Source organism: Triticum dicoccoides, chromosome 7A (assembly GCF_002162155.2).
Source record: "Triticum dicoccoides isolate Atlit2015 ecotype Zavitan chromosome 7A, WEW_v2.0, whole genome shotgun sequence".
NCBI classification, from domain to species: Eukaryota; Viridiplantae; Streptophyta; class Magnoliopsida; order Poales; family Poaceae; genus Triticum; species Triticum dicoccoides.
In genome coordinates, this window is record NC_041392.1 from 249,564,507 (window position 1) to 249,583,917 (window position 19,411).

Consider the following 19,411-nt stretch of genomic DNA (forward strand, 5'->3'; position numbering starts at 1 on the left):
TTGGCCCGCAGTGCGAAGCCGCCAAAGACGAAGATCTGTCCGGGGAGGAAGGTCTCACCCTGGACTACATCGCCATTGATGATCGTAGGAGCCATCGGGCCTGACGGCGACGGCACAGAGGAACTCTCAATGAAAGCACCAATGTCGGTGTCAAAACCGGCGGATCTCGGGTAGGGGGTCCCGAACTGTGCGTCTAGGCCGGATGGTAACAGGAGGCAAGGGACACGAAGTTTTACCCAGGTTCGGGCCCTCTCGATGGAGGTAAAACCCTACGTCCTGCTTGATTAATATTGATTATATGGGTATTACAAGAGTTGATCTACCACGAGATCAGAGAGGCTAAACCCTAGAAGCTAGCCTATGGTATGATTGTTGATGTGTATGTTGTCCTACGGACTAAAACCCTCCGGTTTATATAGACACCGGAGAGGGTTAGGGTTACATAAAGTCGGTTACAATGGTAGGAGATCTGAACATCCGTATCGCCAAGCTTGCCTTCCACGCCAAGAAAAGTCCCTTCCGGACACGGGACGGAGTCTTCAATCTTGTATCTTCATAGTCCAGGAGTCCGGCTGAAGGTATAGTTTGGCTATCTGAACACCCCCTAATACAGGACTCCCTCAGACCACAAACTGACCAACATCTTGGTCTTTAATCGGGTTACCTCGTAAACAAATTGTGATCGTACTCGGATCACAAACTGGCCAACAACTTGGCCTCCAACATCAAGATGATTTCTCAACCATCCTCTCTCCAACAGTGCAAGGTTATTATCTTAGTGTGCAAAAATTATTTAAATTTTGATCCTTGGTGTGACCTACTTTCGAGCTTGTCTGTAACCGTGGACTCGGCTATCGATAGAATTAATACACTCTGCAGAGGTAGCACACAGTACCCACACCTCGGAACCCATGGCCTGGCACTCCCATTTGGGGTGGACCAACGGCATTCCACAGAACCCCTCCATTGCCATGACACTCTCCCGGCCACTCCGACTAACTCCCCACTGGGCTAAGTCATGGGTGGCCCCGTGCCTACCAAAGACACCAACGGCCACCGTCGTGGCAAAACATAAATGGTCCCAAACGGGGACAAGGTACCATAACAACGTCGGGCACACAAGGTTATGGCTGCTTACCGGGCCAGGGTAACGAACACACATAACCTTCCCTCGTTGGAGGCACCGACCAGAGGCATGACAACGGACTTAATAAAGGCCTTCCTACAAAGGCAAATGTGGTTGCACTGGGGAAAATCTCGATTCAGTGGCACCATGACCCGATCAACGATATGTTCAAGTTGAATTATTATCAGGTTCAACTTAAAGTGAAAGTAACCGGTGTCATGATATGCCATGAAAATGCAACACTAATATATAAGCACCACATATCATCGGAAATAATTGGATCAACTTCATCAAATACTAAGCATAGATCTCAATAACACACAACACTTCTCTGGTTATGTTTATTTAGCAAATTAACCATGACAATATCTTAGCATAATTCTTTTCTCACTCAAGAAAATATAAAGCCAACTAATTCCTTTTTCATAAACATATTACTTCTTCATAAGAAAATATTACTTCTAAAATTCTAATGACTTAAACTAACTTAGTTAGTTGTTTTCAGATCAGGGGTTCCGGCGAAACCCTCGAGGTTCGAACACTTGGGTGCGCGCAAAGGTTTTCTTCCTATCATTCCACGCCCTAGCTCGCTAAGATCTCGCGGATGAACTCCACGAACTTGCAACACAAAGACACAAGATTTATACTGGTTCGGGCCACTGTTGTGGTGTAATACCCTACTCCAGTGTGGTGGTGGTGGATTGCCTCTTGGGCTGATGATGAACAGTACAAGGGGAAGAACAGCCTCCTGAGGTTGAGGTGTTCTTGTGCTTGGCGAACTTTTGTGGGTGAAATGCCTCTGAATGAGTTCTCCTATCCTTCCTCTCGTGGTGGCTAGTTCTACTTATATAGGCCCTGGTCCTCTCCCCAAATATTGAGCGGGAAGGGAGCCAACAACGCCCAATTTGAAAGGGGATAGCTAGTACAGCTTATCCTGACAAAAGTAGTCTTCGCCTGCAAAAGGCTCTGGTGGTGACGCCGTCTTGGGCTCCAGGGTAACCTCCGTCTTTTCATCCTCCTGGTCTTGGTCTCGTTGCACCGATATGGAAACCTTTGCTTGACGCCTCAGTACTCCACGCCTGCGCTTGCCCCCTTGGCACCAAGGAGGAAACAAGGACATTGCGTGCGCTGGCGCCCGCCTGGTTTCGATCGTCATGGCTCACGTCACGAGGACCTCGCGAGGTTTGCCTTGCCTTGATCTCCCCGCCCCTTGTGAGCCTGCCTGGCGAGGCCGCTCCTTAGGAGGTCTTGCATCGTCCGCCTCGCGAGGCTTGGCCCCTCGCGAGGGTCTTGAATACCTCATCGCTGAAGATGGGCCGTACAGACCTGCTAGCTCAGCCACGCCGTGGGCTGCAGGCAGGCAAGTCTGGGGGCCCCATTCCCAGAACACCGACAGTAGCCCCTGGGCCCAAGGCACGCTCGGGCTTGGCTTCGAGGCGAAGCCAAAAGTCAAGCACGGAGCGCCACGGGCCCCAAAAGCTTGCGACCTCGGTTGACGTGTGGCGGTTGATTGGACGTGGGCATCTCCGCTTCCCCCACGCTGCCTTGGAATCCACCTGGCTATGCGGCCCCCGCAACCTACACAGTTATTCTCCCATCGCCCACACCTTGCTTCCCCAGTCCCTCTGCTTCCTCGAGACTCTGCTCCTCCTCTGCAATCTTACTTGCACTCCGCCTGCTTCATCGCCATGGCGCCGAAACAAGCAGACAAGGGGAAGAAGCCTCTGTCTTCGCCAAGTGTGCCTCCAGCCACCGAGCCTACAATCGGCGGATCCTTGGTTCTCAACGACGAGGCCATGGACAAGGTGCGTCCCATGCTCGCCACCAGTTTCAACGAGTGGGGGAAGACGGTGGCTTGGCCTGCGTCTTGCGCTCGCATTGCTTGGGCGGCCATCGAGGTCCCAATCTTCATCGATGCCCTTTGGGCAGGCCTGACTCCCCTTTTCTCCACCTTCTTCAACGCGGTGCTTGAACATTACCAGATCCATATGTTGCATCTCGACCCCCAATCCGTGACTCTCCTTGCCGTTTTCGCCTTTGTGTGTGAAGCCATGGTGGGCATCGCTCCTTCTGTGGCCCTTCTCCGCCATTTCTTCTCTTTGCATCTGACTAATCCCTGACAAATCTCGAGGTGCGTGAGCTTCCAGGCCGTGGCCGCGATGGCGGACGTGGGGATCAACTTCGAGCTTCCTCCCTCCATGAGCGAGTTTCGGACACGGTGGGTATTTAATGACGCCGGTGTGCTCAGCCCTCTGCTCCATGCCCCGTCAGCGCCTGCTGTTTCCCACTCCGGTAGGGGCCACGAGAGGCTCGCAAGCCCCCGTCTTGTCCCCGTCTGGCTCAGGCTAAGGAGGCTGACGGACCGCGGCGTGACCGCACCAATGGTGGTGAAGGAGTTCATCAAGCGCCGGGTCGCTCCGCTTCAGCGCCATTCTCGCCCGATGTGGACCCTGCTCAGCAGTCAGGACCATATGAGGTTTCAAGAGTCCGGCCTCCCCCTTGGGATGCGTAAAATGGTGATCGAGGTCCTGACAGCTGTCCCTTCGCTGGACAACTTGCCTGGGAAGAACTGTCTGTTGTACCGCTGCAAGGACAAGGCTGAATTCATAGGGAGCATGCCTCCCTTTGACGAGTGGGGGCTGCGTCCGGACGGCCTAGTGGGGTCCCACAAGAACCCTGTCAGCATGGTTCCCCTCTTCGTCGTTGGCACCGAGCTCGTCCCAAAAGTGGGTGCAGGGGGACGAGCGCCGCCAGAGGCTGGCGGCACGAGTGTTGATGTGCGGACGCCGCCTGGGGCTCCTGGGGCGTTGTCCTCAGGATCCCGTGATTCTGGGACGTCGGTCGCTGAGACGATGCAGCACGCGGCTCCCAAGGCTGAAACTCCGGAGGCCTTGGGAAGTCGCGGTGAGACAGCGCCCGACTGTTCTCCGCAGCCAGGCACCCCTGAAGTTGTTCTCTCGAGCACTTCTCCGGCTGCACCCCGTACTGGCCGCCACGTTTAGTGCTTCGGTCGGCTTTGTGTGGACTTCGACGAGCTCCGCAAGAGGAAAGGATCTCCGAGCAGCAGCGGTATCTTCGGGTCATTGAAGCGACGAAAGTACATCGCCGTCGACGAGTAAGTTCTGCACCTCGTGATTTCTTGATTGCTACTTTCCTCCCTGACGCTGGCTCTTCAGGACCCCTTCTGCCGGGGCCGTTGAGTCCCCCGAGAGGCAACCCCCGCCTTCTTCGGCACCCTGTCGGCCTTGAGCATCCCGAGCCGGCATGCCGTGCCCGGAGCCGAGCCCGTCGAGGGGGTGCGCTCGCCTTCATGGCGCTTTGAATCTGTGGCTCCGTCGACCTTCTTCCATGGCCTGTCTTGGAGCTGGCGGGCATTCCCCGGACTCCTCCTCTGGTCATGGACAGCAGCTGGTTGGCTTCGGTCTTCAGCTCCTCCTCAAGCAGCGGGCTGGCCGGGGCCCCTCGTGAGGTCGGGCTGGCACCTGGAGCGGCACCAGCCTCCAGCCCCCTGCTGAGAGGGGGTGCACCACTTCACGTCCCGCCTACAGCCCCCGTGGCGAAGGACGAGGTGGGCCGCGCATTGGAGTTTGAGCGCGGGCGGAGCGTCGTTCTTCATGAGCTCTTCCAGGAGGCGATGGGTGCGATGAGCCGACTTGGTGAAGAGCTCGCAGGTGTCGACTCGCGCCTTGAGGCTGAGGGTCTTCGGCTGGTGGAGGAACGACGTAAGCTGAGGGTGGCCATCAACCTTGGTCGCTACCAGCATGATCTGGATAATGCGAAGGCTGAAGCGTCCCTCAAGGTTTCCCGTGAGGCTTTCTCCCAAGCCTTGGAGGAGGCTCGTGAGGCTGACCGCCGTCGTGAGGCTGCGGAGAAGCGCGCATGGGAGCTCCACGCCTAGAGTGCGTCCCTCGAGCGGTAAGTGGAGGCGCACAAAGCCGCCCTTGCGTCATTGAGGGGCACGCCTGCCAAGGAAGAGGAGGTCCGGAAGCGCGAGGAGGCGTTGGCTCTGGAGGCAGTGGAGCATAGCCTCGAGCTTGAGCAACTGGAGACGAGGGAGTGTCAAGTTGCCAAAGCGGAAGATGCCGTCGGGGCTCGCGAGGCCAAGGTCCAGGAGGAAGTCGACCTCTGGGTGGCCGTAGGTTCGCGCGGATCTTGAAGGTTGGCACGACCTGAAGCTGAAGCTTGCGGGAACTGAGGCATCGGGCAAGACCGCCGCTCTTAGGCCCAGGTTAGATGAGGCGGAGAGGCGTGAGGAGGCCACGGCTGCCGCCCTGGTCACGGCACAGGCGGACTTGGCCTCCGCCCGCGCTGAGCTGCTTTCTCTTCGGAAACGGGTTGATGACGCCGAGGCCGTAGCGCGGAAAAACAGGGAGGAAGTGCTTCAACGGCAGACGTTGGAGTGCGAGCACACCCCCATGCTTCAGGACCTCCGGAACAGGGCTAATACCGCCCTGGGCTATATCTCTGATGAGAATGCACCGCACCCCCACTCGAATGACTACGCCAGTCACCTAAACTTCTTCACCAACATGGTGATGCGCCTAGGAGCCCGGTCTGATAGGGCTCACCAGCTTGTAGAAGAGAGAAGCCGGGGCCTGCTCGGGCACGCATTCTCCCGTGTCTTCAGCCATCTTCGGAACTCCTTCCCCGACTTCGACTTTGACGCTGCCATTGCCCCTGTACCTCAGGCCATTCGTGGTGACCTGGCGCAGTGGGTGGAGGAAAACGTGGACGCGCTGGTCAGGGCCTTCACTTCCGAAGACGAAGCGGTGGTAGTCGCGGCAGACGAAGGTAACGTGGTCAACGACAGTGACGGGGGCGTCGCCAAAGGTGGTGACGATGCCGGCGAAGACGGCGACGACACGAGTGACGCATCCGAAGGCGATGCGGCGAGCGACATATCCGGCTGATCTCATGTTCCCCTGCTATTTTATCCTCTATGCAAAAACTTGGGCGTGACCCTTAAAGATTGTGAGAGCATTTTGAGAGGGGGAGCCCCTCATGTAAACAAATCGTAATTTTACCCTATTATGCCAAGCCGAGTGTGTGCCTTCATGGATCCACGAGCCCGGGGGCAAGTTTTGCTGCTGCAGCTTACTTTGGCTGGGGCGGGCCCCGAATCAAATTGCAAGATTGAGAGTTGCCGCGAAGCTCCCGAAAGGCCTGCAGATCCGCCCAAGCGGGCCTCGTGAGGATCTAGCGCCAACCAGCGCGTTTGGTGTTCGTGCCGTGCCCAGCCTTGCTCGCGAGGGGCCCGCGAGGGGGAGCCAGCAAGCATGAGCTTCAGAACAAGGCGAAAACTGGATGGCAAGAAATCGCTTGAACGAGAAAAGGCACCCCCCGGGCGCATCGATGAAAACTCAACTTCAACTTAAATCCAAATCCAGAAGGCAAGGTTACAGAAAAGAGATTCAAAGCAAATGGCCGCGTCCGGCACCTAGCCTAGTCTTCTTGCCTTCAAGTCTTCTCACCAGCGCGGAGCTAAGTGCGGCCACTAGGCGTGCGAGGGAGCCCCTGAGGCCTGAGGGCGGCTCTCCGGAGACTCCGAGGCGTGTACAGCCCCACTCATTATTACATGAGAGTGTCATGGGCGGCGATCTTCACAGGCACTGGGCCTTCTTCAAAGGTACCGGCCTTGCTTCATATCGCCAGGCGAGGGCCCTGCCTTGTGGCGCCCTTGACCAGCTTTGAGCCGACCGGCAACTAGGACGACACAAAGGGGGGAAAGGGGACGCCAGCGGCGCCCTCGGCGACCATGGGTCCTCCGCCGGGGGTAGGCTTTTCAGCACCTCCCCAGCAGAGGGCCTACCTCTGGGGGGGACCTTGCTTCGTGCGACATGGCGAGGGATCTGGCTCCCGGCTTCTCTCCTGCTGCCCCCAGCGAGATCCTCCTGGCGGGAGGGAGGTCGCCGAGCTGGGGCCGCCAGCCGTTGTGGCGACCTTATTCTCCTGCGACCCATGGTTAGCGTAAGCTTGCTCTTGAGGGATTAGTGGTACCCTATATCTATTGTCGACGGCACGGTTGGCGGGGCTCTCCGGCGGCTCCTGGAAGGCTTCATCTCCTAATGCCTCCTCCTCCCAACCTGGCCCGAGAAATGAGTTAGGGTCGTCCTCCGGCCTGTACCCCTGGTTCATCATGCGGGGCACATAGGCTTACGGGGCTATCACCCCAAGAACCTCGCCGTAGTGCCCCGCACTCCACGTCGCCCGGCCAAGTGCGACGTCCTAAGGATGATAGCATGATGCCTCGCTGGGGCCATGGGGGGCAACGCTCGTGCCCATGCTCATCGGAGGCGGCGTGGGGGCAACGGGGGCCCCGGCGCCGCCGGCCATCTTGGTGTCGATGAAGCCCCCAGGCGCACCCGAGGGCGCGTGGTTGCGGCGAGGCCTGTCGTGAGGTCCAGTAGCGGCCCGGGAAGGGAGCAGATAGCAGAAAGGTGGCGCTCCTGACGCTGCCGCATCCAGTAGCTCAGCGACACGTTCCAACAGTGCGTCGTGGCTGCTCTCCATTAGCCGGCACCGCAGCAACTCCCGCTCCATCGTGAGAGCGGCCCACATGTTTGCCTCCTCCCGCCGGGTGTGTGGCGCCGTTGCTACGGCGTGGCTTGCGGCCCTTGCAGCGGCTCGCACTTGTCGTGGAGTGAGTGTGGATGACACCTGGCCGCATCGCTAGTGCCCCGCAGCGTTAGGCGGCGCTCGTGCTGCCTGGAGCGCGGGGTTGAGGTCTTCATGGGTAGGTGGCGCCGCCCGAGCTGGCCAGGCTGCCCAATGGTCGGAGTCTGCCCTTGGGTCAGCAGACATCGGGGTCGCGGAGCGTCGGCGGGTCGATTGACAGGGAAGAGGCTCCGGCGTACCCCTACCTAGCGCGCCAAATGTCGGATCAGGGGTTCCGGCGAAACCCTCGAGGTTCGAACACTAGGGTGCGCGCGAAGGTTTTCTCCCTATCGATCCACGCACTAGCTCGCTAAGATCTCGCGGATGAACTCCATGAACTTGCAACACAAAGACACAAGATTTATACTAGTTCGGGCCACCGTTGTGGTGTAATACCCTACTCTAGTGTTGTGGTGGTGGATTGCCTCTTGGGCTGATGATGAACAGTACAAGGGGAAGAACAGCCTCCTGAGGTTGAGGTGTTCTTGTGCTTGGCAAACTTGTGTGGGTGAAATGCCTCTGAATCAGTTCTCCTCTCTCCTTCCTCTCGTGGTGGTTAGTTCTACTTATATAGGCCCTGGTCCTCTCCCCAAATATTGAGCGGGAAGGGAGCCAACATCGGCCAATTTGAAAGGGGACAACTAGTACAGCTTATCCTGACAAAAGTAGTCTTCGCCTGCAAAAGGCTCTGGTGGTGACGCCGTCTTGGGATCCATGGTGACCTCCGTCTTGCCATCCTGCTGGTCTTGGTCTCGTTGCACTGATATGGAAACCTTTGCTTGATGCCTCGGTACTCCACGCCTGCGCTTGCCGCCTTGGCACCAACGAGGAAACAAGGATGTTGCGCGCGCTGGCGCCCTCTTGGTTTCGATCGTCATGGCTCATGTCACGAGGACCTCGCGAGGTTTGCCTTCCCTTGATCTCTCCGCCCCTTGTGAGCCTTCCTGGCGAGGCCGCTCCAGTGGAGGTCTTGCGTCATCTGCCTCACGAGGCTTGGCCCCTCGCGAGGGTCTTGAATACCTCGTCGATGAAGATGGGTCGTCTAGACCTGCTAGCTCAGCCACGCCATGGGCCACAGGCAGGCAAGTCTGGGGACCCCCGTTCCCATAACGCCGACAATTGTAAACTTCTGTATACCAACCATATCAACTTAAACAAGCATCCAACAGAATATATATATATATATATATTAGTGAAATAAATGCATGGATTAAATCATTTTTTCAAGTTGAAAAATCACAAATATTGCAATGGCACCATGAAAATGTTGTTGTGGCTTGCCTTAGTGCAGATGAGGGTCACACTCCTCCTAGTGATCCTCAACACAAGCTTCACCTTCTGGAAACAAACAATAACACAAAAATAAAACATCAATAACCACTCTGAAATTCACCAGAATATCTAGACAGCATAGAAAAATCTCATTTTTGGTGTGCTTCTAGATCTTTTCATAAAGAACACAATGCAAAAAGAATCAATTCATTTGGACTTATTGTTAAAAAGTTGTGGCTGTTTGAAGCTCTCTGGAATAATTTGAATTTGATTTAAATAAAACAGAACTGGGGGTGACGTCGAAGGCGTAAATCCCGCGGGGCTCCTCCACTCGTACCGCTTCAGGCGCGGCCAGGGTGGCTGACAGCGGGCCCCGCCAGTCAGGTGAGAGGGAGGGGGAGAGGGAAACAGAGCACGGGGGAGCTTCGCCGGAGCTCACTCCGGTGAGGAGGGTGTCTTGGCCAAGGCTAAAGGAATGGATCAAAGGAGAAGACAAAGGCACACCTGCCCGTACCCATAGATTGGCCAGGGGTGGTCGGACGGCGTTGGAAATGACCTCTCTAGCGGTGACAGAGAGCGGGGGTCGCCGGAGTTAGGGATGACGATGACCAGAGGCGGCACCAGAGGCTCCAATCGGGAAGGACGGCACCACCGAAGCACGGCGGAGGCCCTGGAAGGGTGGACCGAGCTTGGGAGGGGCTGGAGCTGCGGAGATGACTTGAGGGGATCGCGGCGAGCTCGAGCTCGGGAACGGTGGCCCGCGGCCTGCTCGGGCGGTCTATGGCTTCCTACTGGATTGTGGAGTGTGTGAGAGGAGTGGATGATGCTCGAGAAGGCTGGGGAGGGCTATATTTATAGCTGAGCGAGGTGAGGGGTTTGGGCTCCGCCGCAGGACACCTGAACACGGCGCCCGGCGACGAACAGCGTCAGTGAGCGAGGGAGATGGCGACGCAGCTCACGCAGGCACTGTGGGCGAGCGGAGACGAGCACAAGAGCGAGTGGGGTGGCGACGAACACAGTGCACGGCGCACTGTTGGGTTGACCGAACCGCACCCGTGCTCGCTGCGGCGAGCTCCACCGTCTGCGAGTGCCAGGAGGGAGTTAAGGGGGTCGGGACGATGATCGTGGCGAGCATTGGCAAGGCGCAGCAGGCGGGGAAGCGAGCACGCGCTCAATAGCGGCCCGGGCGTATCGTAGAGCGCGTCAGCCGTATGCCAGCACGCCTGGACGAATGCGGTCACTGCATGAACTATGACATCAGGTCGTGCTAAGCTTAAACTTTATGTCTGGGGTGTAGTCCTTGGTGGTTTGAGTTGTTATGACACTTTGAGCTGAGCTCAAGCGCAATAAGTTGGAGTTTGTCTTCCTGGTAAGTTTCTGGACAGTAACTTTGAGAGCTTACTGTGGTCAAAATACTAAGAGTTGGAAGCTGAGCTTTGGAGGCTAGCAATCATCTAGGAGGGTGGTGATGCACAAGAAAATTTAGCAGCATTGGAGCAAGTAAATTGGTAGTTGTTGTAGAAACTACCATTTCTGTCCAGAACAGAAAACATTTTTGTAGCAAAAATATTCCAAAAAGTGATGGAATATTTTTTGCTCAAGAAGCTGCCCTAGGGTTCAAAGAATATTTGTGAATTTATTCAGATTTTTGTGGGAAAGAAAAATTGGGGTTGCTTTGGAACACAATGGGCTAGTTAGGGTTTTGGGAGGGAAAATGAATATTTCTCATTTATGAAAAATATTCCTAATATTATTTTGAGGTGGATCAGAGAAGAAATGATGGGTAGAGAGAGAAATGAGTCACTTGGGTGAAAGTCAAGGTGGTACCCAAGTGCTTAAGTCCATCTGAAGTGATTCAAAACCCTAAATTCAAATCAGGAACGAAACAAAAGTCGGAAAAAGAACAGAGGGTAAAAACTAGGCTGTCACAAACCTCCCCCACTTAGGATGAATCTCGTCCTCAAGATCCGGTTGCTCCGGAAAACAATTCTGGATAATGTGCCTTTAGAAATTCTTCTCGTTCCTAAGTGGTTTCTGCCTCTGTGCAATGCTCCCACTGAACCTTGTAAAACTTTCTTGTTTTACTACGAGTGACCCTTTCCATCTCATCCAAAATTCTGAACGGTCTCTCCTCATATGTTAGATCCTTAGCCAACTCTATTCCTGTCATAGCAGTCTTTTTTCTCGGGCAGCGATATACATCGCTTCAACTGTGAGACATGGAACACACTGTGCACTTCTGACAGTTCTGGGGGCAGTTCCAACTGATATGCAACATTACCCGCATTAGACATAACTAGGAATGGACCAATAAACCTGGGTGCCAATTTTCCGCGAGTCTGGAATCTCTTGACTCCTTTCATAGGAGTGACTCGAAGGTATACATGTTCTCCAGGTTCAAAACTGATATGTCGGTGTTTTGCATCATAATAACTCTTCTGTCGAGATTTAGCCAATTGCAATCTGTCTCGGATTTCCTTGACTTGCTTTTTAGCTTCCATCATGAGATCCGTTCCGAAAATACGGCTATATCTAGTTTGAGACCAATTCAATGGAGTGCGGCACTTACGGCCATACAAAGCCTCATAAGGTGACATCTTTAGACCAGTCTGGAAGCTGTTGTTGTAGGAAAACTTGGTGTACGACAGACAGTCTTCCCATTTAGGTCCTTGGGCCAAGGCACAGGCTCGAAGCATTTCCTTGAGTATTTGGTTTACACGCTTAGTCTGCCCATCGGTCTGAGGATGATAAGTGGTACTATATTTTAGCGCGGTCCCCAAGGCTTGGTGGAGACGTGACCAAAAAGTGGAGGTAAAAAGTGACCCCCGGTTGGAACTGATTGTTCGCGGTACTCCATGCAGACTGACTATTCGGGACACGTACAGTTGTGTGAGCTGATTGGCTCAGTATGTGGTTTTGGTGGGGATAAAATGAGCTACCTTGGTTAAGGTGTCTACTATGACCCATACTGCATCATTGCCTCGCTGAGTCTTTGGTAGCCCAGTGACAAAATCCATGCAGACATCATCCCACTTCCATTGTGGAACGGGCAACGGTTGGAGGAGTCCAGCTGGTTTCTGATGTTCTACCTTCACTTTGTTGCATATGTCGCAACAGGCCACAAAATAGGCAATGTCTTTCTTCATCCCATTCCACCAGAATATTTGTCGAAGGTCTTCGTACATTTTAGTTCCTCCGGGGTGAATAGAATATGAAGATTCATGTGCTTTTGACAGTATTCTCTTCCTTAAATCTACTTGCCTGGGTACACAATTCCTTCCACGGAATTGTAGTGTACCTAGTGGATCGTTAGAAAATCTGAGGTTTGTCCTGCTAACATACGCTTGGCATGTTTCTATAGGACTGGGTGATGTGGCTGGACCTTGCAGATCTCTTCCTCGAGGGTAGGAGTAACTTCCATGATATTAGCAAGACCTGTGTCAACTATGACCAGGTGGAGCTGAGAAATCTCTTTTTGAAGTTCAGGAGGCAAAGATTCCATCATGGTATTCAGGCTAACAGGCTTTCGGTTGAGTGCATCGGCAACCACATTGGCCTTCCCCGGGTGGTTATTTATTCCAATATCATAGTCATTGACTAACTCAAGCCATCTTCATTGGCGGAGATTTAAATCTGGTTGGGTAAATATGTACCTGAGACTTTTGTGGTCAGTAAGTATTTGGCACCTCTTCCCAATGAGGTAGTGCCTCCAAATTTTTAGAGCATGAACCACCGTGGCTAATTCCAGATCATGAGTAGGGTAGTTTCCTTCATGGGGTCGTAGCTGCCGCGACGCATATGCTACCACCTTGCCCTGTCTGGAAGCGTCACAGTACACATCAAAGCTGCGGTAGATGTCTGGAAGAGTCAACACCGGTGCTGTTGTCAGCCGGATTTTCAACTCATTGAAACTTTTCTCACAGTCCTGAGTCCACTCGAACTTCTTATCTTTCTTGAGAAATTCCTTCATTGGTTTGGCAATCTGGGAGAAACCTTCAATGAAACGCCGGTAGTATCCAGCTAATCTGAGGAAACTCCTGATTTGGGATACTGTCGTGGGTGCCAACCAATCGAGCACATCCTTTACTTTGCTCGGGTCCACAGCTATACCTTCTGCAGACAGCACATGCCCAAGAAAGCCAACTCGCTTGAGCCAAAACTCATATTTACTGAATCTGGCGTATAGCTGATGGTCACAAAGTCGTTGTAATACGGCTCTGAGGTGTCCTTTGTGCTCTTCTTCACCCTTTGAGTATATGAGTATGTCATCGATGAAGACCACCACAAATTTATCTAGGAAGTCCATGAACACCTTGTTCATCATATGCATGAAGAAAGCAGGGGCGTTCGTGAGGCCGAAGGACATAACGGTATATTCATAAAGACCGTATCATGTAGTGAATGCGGTATTAGGAATATCTTCCTTTTTAATCTTGAGTTGGTGGTATCTCGTCCTTAAATCAATCTTGGAGAATACCTTTGCCCCACTGAGTTGATCAAACAGATCATCGATCCTGGGCAGTGGATATTTGTTTTTGATGGTGACATCATTCAGCTGACGGTAATCCACACACATACGGAGACTACCATCTTTCTTATCCACGAATATAGCAGGTGATCCCCATGGTGAAGATCTGGGATGGATATATCCTTTCTGGAGCATCTCATGAAGCTGTTTCTTTAGCTCCACTAATTCTAACGTAGGCATTCGATAATACTTCATGTATAACGGTGCGGTCCCGGGCACAAGATCTATTGCAAACTCAAGCTCTCGATCTGGCGGCATGCCTGGCAGTTCTTCTGGAAACACATCGGGAAACTCACTGACCATAGGAATTAATTCCAATTCACCAGCCACAGTGGTGAAGACCATTTCTTTGTTGGGTATGTTCCTGCAGGCATAGAATTTCGTAGTCTGCCCCTCTTGACTTGTCAAAGTGACTTCTTGGGTCGCGCAATTAATGCATACTTGATATTGGGTTAACCAATTTATCCCCAAAATAATGTCCAACTTGCCGGACTCAATGACTATCAAAAAAGTTGGAAAACGGACTCCATTGAAATTAATTTCCAGACTATGGCAGACCAGATTGCTTCTGAGCAAAGATCCCGGGGATTGTACCAGCATATTCTTGCTCAAAACCGAACAAGGAAATTTGTTTTGGGCAACAAAACTCCGCGAAATAAAAGAGTGGGAAGCCCCAGAGTCGAATAAAATAATGGCAGGTATGTTATTAACAGAAAACATACCAATGACGACTTCGGGGTTCTCTTGGGCTTCATCTGCGGAGAGGTGATGGACCTGCCCAGTGATGTTTTGCTGGATAGGGTATGACCCCATAAAGTTGACTTGAGGCCTGAATGGAGCATTAGTCTTGCCGTTCTTGGGACACTGTCTGGCATAATGTCCGGTTTGCCCACAGCTGAAACAAGAATTGTTGCGCTGGCACTCTTCTCGCACTGGGTTGGTCACGACATTCTTGACTTGTGTAGTGGTTTTGTTAACATTCTGCTGCAAATTGGGCTTGTACTCTACGTGAGTATGCTGCCAGGTACGAGCCTTTTGCACTGGCTGCACTTCCTTCCTTGGCTCGAACTTGCGCTTGTGATCGTTATTTGTAGACTTATTGTCATGTATGAGCTTGTGCTCCCTTTCAGCAATGAGAGCCTTGTTTACCAGAGTTTGGAAATCCGGGAAGTCAAACATACTGAGGGTGCATCGGAGATGTTGGTTTAATCCCCCAAGAAACATGTCAATCTTTCTTTCTTCAGTGGCCACAGCATGAAGAGAGTAATGGGGCAAATGATTGAACTTATGCAAATATTCACTCACAGACTGACTTCCTTGGAGGAGTGCTACCTCTTGAGCACTGCGTTGGTTTTCCCCGAAGAGGAAGGGATGATGCAGCAAAGTAGCGTAAGTATTTCCCTCAGTTTTTGAGAACCAAGGTATCAATCCAGTAGGAGGCTACGCATGAGTCCCTCGTACCTGCACAAAACAAATAAATCCTCGCAACCAACGCGATAAGGGGTTGTCAATCCCTACACGACCACTTACGAGAGTGAGATCTGATAGGTATGATAAGATAATATTTTTGGTGTTTTTATGATAAAGATGCAAAGTAAAATAAAAGGCAATGAAAATAAGTAAGTATTGGAAGATTAATATGATGAAGATAGACCCAGGGGCCATAGGTTTCACTAGTGGCTTCTCTCAAGAGCATAGGTATTCTACGGTGGGTGAACAAATTACTATTGAGCAATTGACAGAATTCAGCATAGTTATGAGAATATCTAGGTATGATCATGTATATAGGCATCACGTCCGAGACAAGTAGACCGACTCATGCCTGCATCTACTATTATTACTCCACTCATCGACCGCTATCCAGCATGCATCTAGAGTATTAAGTTCATGAAAACAGAGTAACACCTTAAGCAAGATGACATGATGTAGAGGGATAAACTCATGCAATATGATGAAAACCCCATCTTGTTATCCTCGATGGCAACAATACAATAGGTGCCTTTCTGCCCCTACTGTCACTGGGAAAGGACACCGCAAGATTGAACCCAAAGCTAAGCACTTCTCCCATTGCAAGAAAGATCAATCTAGTAGGCCAAACCAAACTAATAATTTGAAGAGACTTGCAAAGATAACCAATCATACATAAAATAATTCAGAGAAGATTCAAATATTGTTCATAGATAGACTTGATCATAAACCCACAATTCATCGGTCTCAACAAACACACTGCAAAAAGAAGATTACATCAAATAGATCTCCACAAGAGAGGGGGAGAACATTGTATTGAGATCCAAAAAGAGAGAAGAAGCCATCTAGCTCATAACTATGGACCCGAAGGTCTAAGGTGAACTACTCACACTTCATCGGAGGGGCTATGGTGATGATGTAGAAGCCCTCCGTGATGGATACCCCCTCCGGCGAAGCTCCGGAACATTCCCCAAGATGGGATCTCGTGGATACAGAAAGTTGCGGCGGTGGAATTAGGGTTTTGGCTCCGTATCTGACCGTTTGGGGCTACGTAGCTATATATAGGAGGAAGGAGTACACCGGTGGAGCAACAGGGGGCCCACGAGGGTGGAGGGCGCGCCTGGGGGGTAGGCGCATCCCCCTACCTCGTGGCCTCCTCCTTTGTTTCTTGACGTAGGGTCCAAGTCTCCTGGGTCTTGTTCATTGAGAAAATCATGTTCCCGAAGGTTTCATTCCGTTTGGACTCCGTTTGATATTCCTTTTCTTCGAAATCCTAAAATAGGCAAAAAAAACAACAATTCTGGGCCGGGCCTCCGGTTAATAGGTTAGTCCCAAAAATAATATAAAAGTGGACAATAAAGCCCAATAATGTCCAAAACAGTAGATAATATAACATGGAGCAATCAAAAATTATAGATACGTTGGAGACGTATCAAGCATCCCCAAGCTTAATTCCTGCTCGTCCTCGAGTAGGTAAATGATAAGAACAAAAATTTTGATGCGGAGTGCTACTTGGCATAATTTTAATGTAATTCTTCTTAATTGTGGTATGAATATTCAGATCCGAAAGATTCAAGACAAAAGTTCATATTGACATAAAAATAATAATACTTCAAGCATACTAATAAAGCAATTATGTCTTCTCAAAATAACATGGCCAAAGAAAGTTCATCCCTACAAAATCATAAAGTTTAGTCATGATCCATTTTCATCACACAAGAATGCTCTCATCATGCACAACCCCGATGACAAGCCAAGCAATTGCTTCATACCTTAGCAATCTCAAACCTATAAACTTTCACGCAATATATGAGCGCGAGCCATGGACATAGCACTATGGGTGGAATAGAATATAATGAGGGGGTTATGTGGAGAAGACAAAAATGGGGAAAGTCTCACATCAATGAGGCTAATCAATGGGCTATGGAGATGCCCATCGATTGATGTTAATGCAAGGAGTAGGGATTGCCATGCAACGGATGCACTAGAGCTATAAATGTATGAAAGCTCAACAAAAGAAACTAAGTGGGTGTGCATCCAACTTGCTTGCTCACGAAGACCTAGGGCACTTGAGGAGGCCCATTGTTGGAATTCACAAGCCAAGTTCTATAATGAAAATTCCCACTAGTATATGAAAGTGACAAAACAAAAGACTCTCTATCATGAAGATTATGGTGCTACTTTGAAGCACAAGTGTGGCAAAGGATAGTAACATTGTCCCTTCTCTCTTTTTCTCTCATTTTTTTTATTTGGGCCTTTCTCTTTTTTTATGGCCTTTCTCTTTTTTTCCTCACTTGGGACAATGCTCTAGAAAATGATGATCATCACACTTCTAATTATTTACAACTCAATGATTACAACTCGATGCTAGAACAAAATATGACTCTATATGAATGCCTCCAGCGGTGTACCGGGATATGCAATGAACCAAGAGTGACATATATGAAAGAATTATGAACGATGGCTTTGCCACAAATACTATGTCAACTACATGATGATGCTAAGCAATATGACAATGATGAATGTGTCATGATAAACGGAATGGTGGAAAGTTGCATGGCAATATATCTCGGAATGGCTATGGAAATGCCATAATAGGTAGGTATGGTGGCTATTTTGAGGAAGATATAAGGAGTTTTATGTGTGAAAGAGCGTATCATATCACGGGGTTTGGATGCACCGGCGAAGTTTGCACCAACTCTCAATGTGAGAAAGGGCAATGCACGGTACCGAAGAGGCTAGCAATGATGGAAGGGTGAGAGTGCATATAATCCATGGACTCAACATTAGTCATAAAGAACTCACATACTTATTGCAAAAACCTACAAGTCATCAAAAACCAAAGCACTACACGCATGCTCCTATGGGGATAGATTGGTACGAAAAGACCATCGCTCGTCCCCGACCGCCACTCATAAGGAAGACAATCAAAGAACACCTCATGTTTCAAATTTGTTACATAACGTTTACCATACGTGCATGCTACGGGACTTGCAAACTTCAACGCAAGAACTTCTCAAATTCAAAACTACTCAACTAGCACGACTTTGATATTATTACCTCCATATCTCAAAACAATCATCAAGCATCAAACTTCTCTTAGTATTCAAAACACTCATAGGAAATTTTTTACTAATCTTGAATACCTAGCATATTAGGATTATTTAAGCAAATTACCATGCTATTTAAGACTCTCAAAATAATCTAAGTGAAGCATGAGATATCAATAGTTTCTATAAAACAAATCCACCACCGTGCTCTAAAAGATATAAGTGAAGTACTAGAGCAAAACTATATAACTCACAAGATATAAGCGAAGCACATAGAGTATTCTAACAAATTCCAAATCATGTATGGCTCTCTCAAAAGGTGTGTACAGAAAGGATGATTGTGGTAAACTAAAAATCAAAGACTCAAATCATACAAGACACTCCAAGCAAAACACATATCATGTGGTGAATAAAAATATAGCTTCAAGTAAAGTTACCGGTAGAAGTAGACGAAAAGAGGGGATGCCTTCCGGGGCATCTTCAAGCTTTGGATTTTAGGTGTACTTAGATTATCTTGGGGGTTCCATGGGCATCCCCAAGATTAGGCTCTTGCCGCTCCTTGTTCGATAATCCATCAAATCTTTACCCAAAACTTGAAAACTTCACAACACAAAACTTAAAGTAGAAAATCTCGTGAGCCCCGTTAACCGAAAGAAAACAAAAGACCACTTCAAGGTACTGTAATTAACTCATTCTTTATTTATATGGGTGTTAAACCTACTGTATTTCAAATTCTCTATGGTTTATAAACTATTTTACTAGCCATAGATTCATCAAAATAAGCAAACAACACACGAAAAACAGAATCTGTCAAAAACAGAACAGTCTGTAGTAATATGTAGCTAGAGAAAGATCTGGAACCCCAAAAATTCTAAAATAAATTGCTGGAAGTGAGGAATTTATCTATTAATCATCTTAAAAAATAATTAATTAAATATCACTTTCCAAATAAAAATGGAATCAGTTCTCGTGAGCGCTAAAGTTTCTGTTTTTTACAGCAAGATATCAAGACTTTCCCCAAGTCTTCCCAATGGTTCTACTTGGCACAAACACTAATTAAACACAAAAAACACAACCTAAACAGAGGCTAGATAAATTATTTATTACTAAACAGGAGCAAAAAGCAAGGAATAAAAACAAAATTGGGTTGCCTCCCAACAAGCACTATCGTTTAACGCCCCAAGCTAGGCATAGCAAGGATTGATCTAGGTATTGCCATCTTTGGTAGGCAATTCTTAAATGAGGCATCTACCATCTTTAGGAATTTCTTTCTTTTTATTGATTATCAAACTTTTAGGCACAAGATCAAAAAAT